A 9,930-nucleotide genomic window follows, 5' to 3' on the forward strand; every position below is an offset into this window, starting at 1 on the left:
TACTGTCATGAGACAAAACCACCGAAAAAGCAAGCAAGTGTATTTTGGGCAGAGCACCGGTGGGAACCGTGAAGGTGGGAACTCCATTTGTTGTACTGCATCTGAAAGTGGGGTGCTGGGGGAACAGACCCAGGTTTCTAGTTTGTTAAGCCACTTATATCCCAGCAGGTCCCTCTTCTCTTCTGCTGACACTGATATTGCTCTTGCAAGGGTGCCAGGACAGGCAGGTACCCATGTAGGAGCTGGGCTGCAAGGTCAGGTGAGGCTGCCCTGTGCCCTGGAGTGCATCACCTCCAGCCCTGTGGTGTGGTGGGCGGCAGGGCAGCAAACCCACCTCCTCCCACAGCTGAACAAGAGACCTTGTTTGCCTTTGCCACTCTTAAGAAATATACACAATTACACTCGGAGAATACTTGAAAAGGCATGCTGATACAGCTGTTCAGGCCAAAAAAAGCCACAACATACCAGTTTTGTAAAGGCTCCTGTTCTTCTTTGAGGGAGTTTCTTAAGACTGCTTGCTGTTTCCCCTCATCAATTTCTTCTTGCCTACCTCCACTTAATTTCAAACCAAACAAGTTTAGTTCATTTTAATATTAACAGTACTGCTTTACTCTTGACTACTAAACATTGGCTCAGAAGACTGATTCATTCTGGGAAGTGTTTGTGCCAATAAAAAATGCAGTAAAACACCACATCATCCTAATTGTGGGGCTTTTCTGCTCTCATGCCTTTACTTCGGGTCTTAAAGGCTTAAATAGCAGGATGCTTCTGCCATGATGAGAGTGAGCGTGGGGCCAACACGTCCTAACCAGCATGCCATTGCATTCTCATAGTTTCTCACTACTATCAAATAGCTGTTCACAATTGTGTAATTAATTAAAACATAACAGTTTTTATATAGAAGTTTAATATGGCATAAAAGTTAACAAAGCAATAGATTTCACAGCTCCCTCACAAAGTTAGGTAATGCTGTGAGGGAGTCTAGAGCAGTTTGTATCTATTTCCTTAGCTCATACCTCTGTGCAATTCTCACCTCCCTAACACCCAAGCAGCAAAGAAGCAGACACCAGAGCTGTAGATCTCATAATCATCTTCCAATTGTGACTACCCTCTCTGTCCCTTCCTTGATAAGTGTTTACAGCAACCCTTTACCAGGAGAAAGCAGCAAGAAGATGCACATTTGCCCAGCAAAGAATGGTTCACCTTTAGGACAGGTTTATGGGAGCTAGCTTTATGTGGCAAAATACCCAAAAACAAAACCAAAAAACAACTATATGCTACTAATACCAAAGATAAATTAACTTCTGAGATTATTGGCTTAATATCTACTTATTTTAAATTCTTGTTTAGGATGGGATGAGTCATGCTGGGGAGATCAGATTTTCTCCCTCTCTCTCTCTATTGGCCACAAAAGCAGAAAGTGATGACTGGGTTGTGCTGGATGTCCAACTTCAAGGTAGCTGTGCTTAGGAGAAGTGGATCCAGCCTTAGGAGTCAGAAATAAGAACAAGGATTCCATGGTCCTTCAGTAGCAAGACCTATCTGAACTGCCTGTATAATTACCTGGTCTGAGGGCAGCAGTTGGCTAATGATTGATGAAGGAAGAAATAGCTGGGAATTAATTTCCCAGATCTGACACACTGCCATGACAGGTCACTCCTCAGCCCGGTCCCAGGGAGAAAGAGAAGCAGCCATACTAATTAAACCACAGGGCATTGATGCCCCAAAACATATTTGACATGAGGTCGCATGAAAAGGAAAGAGCATCCTAGATCTTCAGAGAGTGCAGAGTACAGGACTAAGGAAAAGTTTGTCAGAATTGCCTTCCTCTGTGACTGTTCCTGCAACCAAGTACAGTTTATTGACAGCCATCCAAAATGTGCATATTACTGAGCTGGAGTTTGCATGCAGATGGAATGGGTGAGTGGCACTGGATGCATTAACTTTATGGTCATGGCAGTTTAGGATACCTCAGTGAAGTCGGAGCAGGTTTGGCACTGGTAGACTGCTTCAAGATCAAGACTCACAAGCAGTGGCTGAGATCACTTGGTTTGTTCAGCTTGGAGAAGAGAAGGATGAGGCATGATACCATCACAGTCTAAAGCTTCCTCACAGGGGCCAGTGGAGGGGGAGGTGCTGATCTCCTCTTTGATGACCAGTGATAGGACATGAGAAAATGGAATGGAGCTGCACTGGTGGAAGTTCAGATTGGACATTAGGGAAAGGCTTTTCATCCAGAGGGTGGTCAGTCACTGGAACAGGCTCCCCAGGGAAGCAGTCATGGCACCAAGCCTGTCAGAGTTCAAGGAGTGTCTGGATGATGGTCATATGGTTTAGGTTTAGATAGTCCTGCGAGAAGCAGGGAGTTGGACTTGATGCTCCTTATGGATCCCTTCCAACCTGAGATATTCTATAATTTCTCTGGACCACTGTGAGCAGGGCTAGCGTAAGAGTTGTTAGACAAAGTCCTTCTGGTTGGCTACAGTTTTGGTAGAGGAATGGTCAGTGTTTTGAAAATTATATTTATATTACAGAATATTCTGAGTTCTAAGGCACCCACAAGGACCATCAAGTGCAACTCTTTAGGTGGCACCACTCAATGAAATGAAAACAAAGCAAAACACCAACACTTGCTAGTACAAAATTCAACCAGTAGGTCCTGCTCTGCTGATAGTGCATCTAATGCATGAAGAAAAGGCCAGTACTTGCCAGTTCATTTCAACCTAGTTTGAATGCCAACAGTGGTCAAAATTATTATCTCCTTGATGAAAATTAAAAGAAATTTGGGGAAGACTAAGGGATAAAGTAGTAACGTGAAATTATCCAAGTAACAGATATTTTATTGATATCCATTTTGATCCCCCTTTTTGTTTCCGGTTAATTAGTACTTTAGCAGCAACATTCCTGAATACTGGCAGACAGATCCCTGAAGATGAGGAATAGTCATTTATATCGTGTACCACCTCTCAGGGACTAGGACACCGAGAGTTTTGCTTCATGAGAAGAAACTCAGTTAAGGAGCTCAAGGACATTTGAAATGCCTTCTTACAGTCTGCCGCAAACTGGAAATGACACAAAGTTTTTCCTTACCTAGGAGTTTCTCAGCCCATATCCTGATTCCATACCAAATTCCAAGCTGTGATTTTGTGTTTTGTAGTTTGTACTCGAGAACTGCTTACTCTCAGATCTGCTAACCTGGACTTTCAGAAGCCTTAGTTTTCATCTGCCAAATGCCTGAAGCATCAGTGCAATTACACAACCTTGTGCACGAACAAATGAATCCTGTCCTTCACTGTGTTTTGGCTGTACAAACACTGTGTTTTGGCCCAACTGTCTAGAAGCCAGCAACTCTAGCTCTCTAGGAACAGCCCTGGAGTAATATGGCACTTCACCAATAGACAACTTTATTCCTCACTGACAAAGATACAAGTTGGAGAATTGACATTTTTTTAAATATTCTGATACACTTTGGCCATTGAAATAAAGTGAGAGCTACAAAAAGTAGATCTCAGAGTGAACCAAGAAGTGTTTGGGTCACATGAGGGGAAGCAGGCCACCAAATCAGACAAAACCCCACTGCATCTCTAATCTGTCCCCTAAACACCTGAGCCAGGTGCTAGATAAGGAAATGTTGAGTAGAGATACAGAGGTAACATGTTCCTTAAGATGTCAACACCTTAAAGAATCTTAAACAAAACAAAACAAAACCTGTTGGCACAGCTCTCAACTCTTAAAGTTTCATTAAGAGGAAAAAAAAAAGAAAATAAGAATCCCCATTTTGGATTGCTCTGAACTCTGCTGATTTCTAATCCAGGATTTCTTGTTTTCAATTAGCATGTTGAGGTATCAGTAAAGATCTGTACATCTGTAGGGCTAGTTTTATTTAGTTCCACATGGGTAACTAAGAACATATTTTTATATAGCAATTGTTTTCTTTACCTATTTAGGCACTATTTTTATTTCTTTGTTTTCTTTAAGAATGATCTGGAACCAAGCTACTTCCCTGTGACTTTTCCACATCTAATGTGTGTCTGGTTGATACTTAAAATGTGAACAGATGCCTTAGGCAAGCAATTCAGAATAATCCAGCACGTAGTTTTCTCTCACCCTCAGTAACTTTGCTTTCCTAACCAGTGTTGAACTACAAACTTAATTGTGACATCTGAGTGTCAATATTGCTCATCAAACCACAGTTACAGTCCAAGACAGATACTCAGGCTATGCTCAGGCTTCAAATTTAGGTGAAACTCAGAAGGCCAAATTTAAAAGTGTATTTAATTGCATTCAGTGGAAAGAGACAGGAGGCCCTCCACGATAATTTTAATTTAGGATCCTCTGGAAAGCCATTTTGAGCAACTTTCATTATCAGCTACATTGGAGTCTAAGGCCATTCAGCTTCCAAGGTAGGCCATGCAAATAGCTCCCAGAATAAGGATGCCACCCTCTGGATAAGACATAGAAGAATAACAGGTGCTTATTTGTTCCCACAAAACATCTGGGAAAATTTTCCTCCTGAGACCCAAATGACAATGAATTTGAATATTGTGAAGTCAAAAATGTGGGGAAGGGTAAAATGGACCACTGAAACTTCTCCACCTTCTCATGCAAACCTCAGAACTTCAGACTAACACCATGGATGACCTTGGCCTCAGTGACAGGCCATGACATGAGGATTGGTTTGTAATAGCACAGTGAGCATGGTACAAGCCAGGCCTTTAAGGCATGGCTTATCCCTGGTTACTGATGCAGCCTGGCCACCTTTTCATGTGGGGAGGCAGAGCCAGATGGGAATTCAAGTGGATGAGCAAAGGGTAGATTAGTCCTTTTCAAACTGGAAACACAGTACTTCTCTTGCCAGATTTGAAGGCTGTTCCTTTGCTCCATGTGGTCTTAAATAAATCTGTACATGAATATAAATCTGTTAAGTGAGAAAAACTGAAGTCAACGAGAATTTTGAAATTAAAAGTTATTGTAAGATGGCCAGGCTCCTAGGCCTGAGAGTAAGATTGGAAGTTTTGGTCCCAAGCAGACAAAGAGCTACGAGAGAGAGGGTCCAGTGGAGGCCACAGAGATGATGAGGTGTCTGGAGCATCTCTCTTATGAGGACAAACTGTGGGAGCTGGGCCTGTTTAGTCTAGAGAAGAGAAGACTAAGAGACAATCTCATCAACACATACAAATATCTCAAAGGCCAGTGTCAAGAGGATTATGTCAGATTCTTTTCAGTGGTGCCCAGCAACAGAACAAGGAGTAATTAAAACACAAGAAGTGCCACCTCAACCAGAGGAAGAATTTTGTTACATTGAGGGTGGCAGAGCACTGGAACAGGTTGCCCATGGAGTCCCCCTCTCTGAGGGTTGTTCAAAACCCACCTGGACACATTCCTGTGTAACCCGCTCTCTGTGACCCTGCCTTGGCAGGGGGTTCGGACTGGATGATCTCCAGAGGTCCTTTCCAACTCTCACTATTCTGTGATTCTGTGAGACATCTGAGTGGTGTTTAAGGACTACAGTGTGCTGCTGTGACCAGAGGAGAGATGGGAGGTGTGGGAGCTGGAGGAGGTATTAAAAGCACTGCAGCACACAACCTGCTCCCCATCAGCAGAAGGGCAAGAGTCAACAAACTTGCTGAGGAGCTGCTTCAGGAAAAGTAAGAATCCACATTTCCAGAAAGCTGCTCTTCTTGTCAAATATTTACTGTGAAGGAGCAAGAGTCAGGATAGGAGTGGTTCCAGGTGTGGAGAAAGACATACAGCAATTGACAGGACTTTATTATATGGACTTTACCCTTATTATGTGGTTTCAGATATGTGTATTGCACTGTATCCACACTACACAGTGCACAGCCTGGGCATGCCTGGGCTTGCCACGAGTTTGCCTGCTCCCTGCTTCCCCGCTCCTCCCTCTGATTAGCTGAGAAAGCTGCAGAGAGAAGACAGTTACCATTTGCCCTTTCCTTCCCCGGTTCCTCCCACATTGCTCCCACGTTCCTCCCCCTTTGCCTGTGTCCCTACCCCGATTTGTTCCCCTGTTTGTCTGTCTCATGCTCCACCCCATGTTCTAGCCCTTTCTCCGCCTGAACTCATAAAACCCTGGCACACCTCAGTAAAGTATTCCATTTGCACCTCTACCTTGACTCTGGACCCGTCTGTGCTGTGTCATGGCCCCACTCCCATCCCCCCCCCTCAGACCGTGGCAATTTACCTTGCTCAAGTTGATCCTACTTGCACAAGTTTGCAAAAGGAGAACAGATTCTTGGCCAGCCAATTAATCATAATCAATAAGGATAACATGAATGAATCAAGCAAAGTAGTTAAAGCCTGAGAAAAGGGGAAAAAAACCCCAAAACACCTGCTAAGCAATTTAATTATTTCAGCTCCATCCCTTGGCTGCAACCAGGGTATTGTCTTGTCTAGTCCAGCACTTGTGATACTGTCCTATTATCGTTTCAAGAGGTAAAATAAACCAGCCATCATGCAGGTGTATTTTCTGATAAAGACACATCATTAATCTCAATACCACAATCACTCCTAACAAATTTCTGGAAGGGATACAGTTACTTGGGTTTCAGGCTGAAGCTGGTCTCCAAGCACGAGAGAGAAGGAAAAGTTCTTTTAGTGGGTCAGATTATCCTGCTTCTATCCAAAGAATATAATGTACTTTCTTGTGAAGATTTAGCTGGGATACTTGTCAAACCAAAGTGAAACAAGAGGCTGGGATTCAGGATGGTGGTTCCCAAAGTCTTTAAAGTCAGCCTTAATTTTGCTGCTGATCTGTCTTTAAGGATGCCAAATAACATTGAAATGAGATGGCACAAAGATGACATGACTTGTTTATCAGTCTCCAATTGACACCTTTTTTTCTCAAGTTTCCTTACACTCAAATGTGATTTTGTTTTTTATTTTACTATCCTATTGTTTATTGACCACATGTATCTAGGTCATAACTGTTAATACGGTTTGAGTTGTTCAAGACGAATTCTTCTCAGAAAAAAAAAAAAAGTGTTTTCTTAAGTAGGGGCCAAGAAGAAAATGGCAAATTGGATGGAAACAGCTCACAATTCATGCAGAAAAGGAAAGTTAACGAATAAGTGCCTGCTTTGCAGGGCTTCACAATGGGCCATTGTCAAATAATGCCAAATCATATACATCATCTCCCCTGGAAATGAACAAAAATGAATTTTTTTAAAGAAGATCTATTACCCAAAGCTCCACAGGGGGAGAATAAGCTGGAAGAAACTGTGATGCAGTCATCTCCCACTGAGCTTTCTCTGGAACTTTCCTTTGTTGGGAGGGGAGCTCAAGCCAGCCTCAGAGGAACCACTCACTGGGATTGTGAAACCACACAGATCCCTTGAGATCTTCAGGGATGATGGGCATGGCTGAGTTAGATGGTGATCAGCATATAGCTGTGAGACAGGGCCTGCCCTCTAATTACTGCTCCAGTCAGCACTGAATTATGTTATACCCAGCAAACCCTTTCAGTGCATGGTTTGAGAAGTGCCCTCTGCCAAGTGCTCCACCACTCTAGAAGACTGGGACTTCTTATAGCAGGTAAATAAATTACACATTGGTATCTGCATAAAGGAGGCACATTATCTCCCCCTGATAGGTGTCTCTTTGAGAAAAGACTCTTCAAGCTTTTGCATCTAATGGCACTGGACAGATTTGGTGGTGGTGGATCCCTGTTAGAGATCAGGCTCTCCTGCGCTGGCACCAGGCTCTATTACCTGCTGCATGAGTTTCATAAATGTCTGGTCTGGGGTTATGCATGGTCCATGTGTTACAACACTAACTGTGTCACCACTTACACTGTGTTTTTCAGCGCCTTCACTGAAGCTAGAGGGTGCTCTGCTGTCTGGCAATCCTCTAGGAATAGGACTCAACTAATTTCAGAGGTTAGTCAGATTGACATGTGTATTCTGTTCTCTCTATAGACAGTGGAAGCTGTTCTTCTAAAACATATTTTAGGCATCTCCTTTAAGAAGAAAATGAGTCATAGCTTAACTGTACCTATTCTCGTCACTGACTATAAAGGGAATAGCTCAGCTGTACATCTAGTCCATTGAAACCCATTAATTGAGTCTTGCTATCAACTCAAATGGACTTTTGACTGAAGCTTTGTACGTGGCTCTAGCACAGAAGAGGCACCACTGTGGAATCCACTCTGAGGCCACCAGAGATATCTGTTGAGCGCTGTAGGACAGCAGCTGAAATAACCTCAGTGGTTACTAGGAAAGCAGTGCCTTCAGGCAACCAAATAGAGACAGCAAAGATATCTGGATATATTTGAAATTGTAGGGGTTCGGGAGTTGTTTCTGGGGTACAGAGAGAGAGCAGACAGATGGCTGAACCCTTTTTCTCTCAGGTATCTAATTTTGCCTCAGGCTGTTTTTCAAAAGCTTGCAAGGCAGATGTATTGCTCAGTCTTTCCCCTGTAGCATGAGTCCCAGATGCTGGAGTGTGATGGAGTTTCTCCTTACTCCTGAAAGACTTCATACCCACATCCCCACATCTCTTGCTGAGCAGAAAGAGGATGCAGTGAGGCATGCAGTGGAAAAGGGTCTTTCCCAGCCTCTGTGAAACTGCGTAGCTGGTCAGCCACGGCAGAGAGGAAAGGATAGGGAGTGCTGATTGAGCTGAGGAGTTAGGCATGCCTGGATTTTGGGGAACCACTCTGTATTTTGGATTTAAACAGCTGCTGAACAAAATACACAGCAACAACCCTGGGTATGGACTGTACAGCTCTCACAGACCACCTTATTCACAACACAGGAACAAGTTTCAACTCCTTTCATTTCCCCTGCTGCGGACTAAACTCCCATGTCTTCACCATGCTGCCTAAAAGTGACATGGCTTTCACACATAAGCAGCCTATATCTGCTGCCTGAAAGAATACCTCTTCTTTTAATCTCCGTAAGTCTTCCAATTTTTTCTTTTCTATACCATCAACTATTATTTTAATCCTAATATAATACAATTTTATTTTTCTGATGCATATTTATTTGGAGATAATGATGTTCAGCAGGAAAACCTCCTACTGAATTTTTGTCTCAATCACAATTACTATTTAGTCACTTATTCAGAAACCCCCTTCCCTTTTCTAAAGGGACAAGACACATGCTTTTGAAGGAAAACTATCAGACGGAAAGCACTTTGGAGAAGACACAGAAGATAGAAGTAAAGCTATGATACTGTTTGACATCTCTAGGGTATATTGATGAAGTTTCTAACCTGATTGTATTTTGAATCTACTGCCTGATGGGCTTCCACTTCTGAATGAGGTACCCAGGCTCTAGATGCAATAGACATGGAGAACACTTGAAATGAGCCAAAACACCTAAGTTGTCGCCCCATCTGGAGAAATGGTGAAGAGAATGATGTCACTTTAGCCAGTCTCCTGACACTGTTGCTCACTTGCAGTTCTCGGCAGCAGTCTGTGTCTTGTACCTGAAGGAAATGCCGTAACACAAGAAAAACAGGTCCAGAAGAGGCTCACAACAAAGTACAGAGACTCACAGCCTGATTACAGAGACACAGCACACACATCGGCTGGGCCTGGGTTTCTCCTCTTGTTCCGGTAACACCAGTAAGACCTGTGGCTGAGGAAGGTGCTGATACTGCCCAAACTGATGGTCCCAGTGCTGTGAGGCTGTCTTATGGTGTTTTGCTAAAGGGGATCTGGTTTGTGCATGGCCTGCAGAAATCAGTGCTGCATCTGCAGGCTGAGCCTGATTTTAGTGGACCATTTTTGTAAGACAGACCCTAGCCTAAAATATATATATGACATTGGTTGAGAAAACCACGAACACGTAAGAAAGGTTTCTTTGTGAGTCTTATGGACACCAAGAAGCCAGTCCAGTCCAAGGAGGTGACAGTACGACACTCAGAGCACAGAGCACAGTTAAGAGGAGTGGTGCTTCCCAAAGAAAG

Source organism: Corapipo altera, unplaced genomic scaffold, assembly GCF_003945725.1.
Source record: "Corapipo altera isolate COAL_440 unplaced genomic scaffold, ASM394572v1 52b, whole genome shotgun sequence".
NCBI lineage: Eukaryota > Metazoa > Chordata > Aves > Passeriformes > Pipridae > Corapipo > Corapipo altera.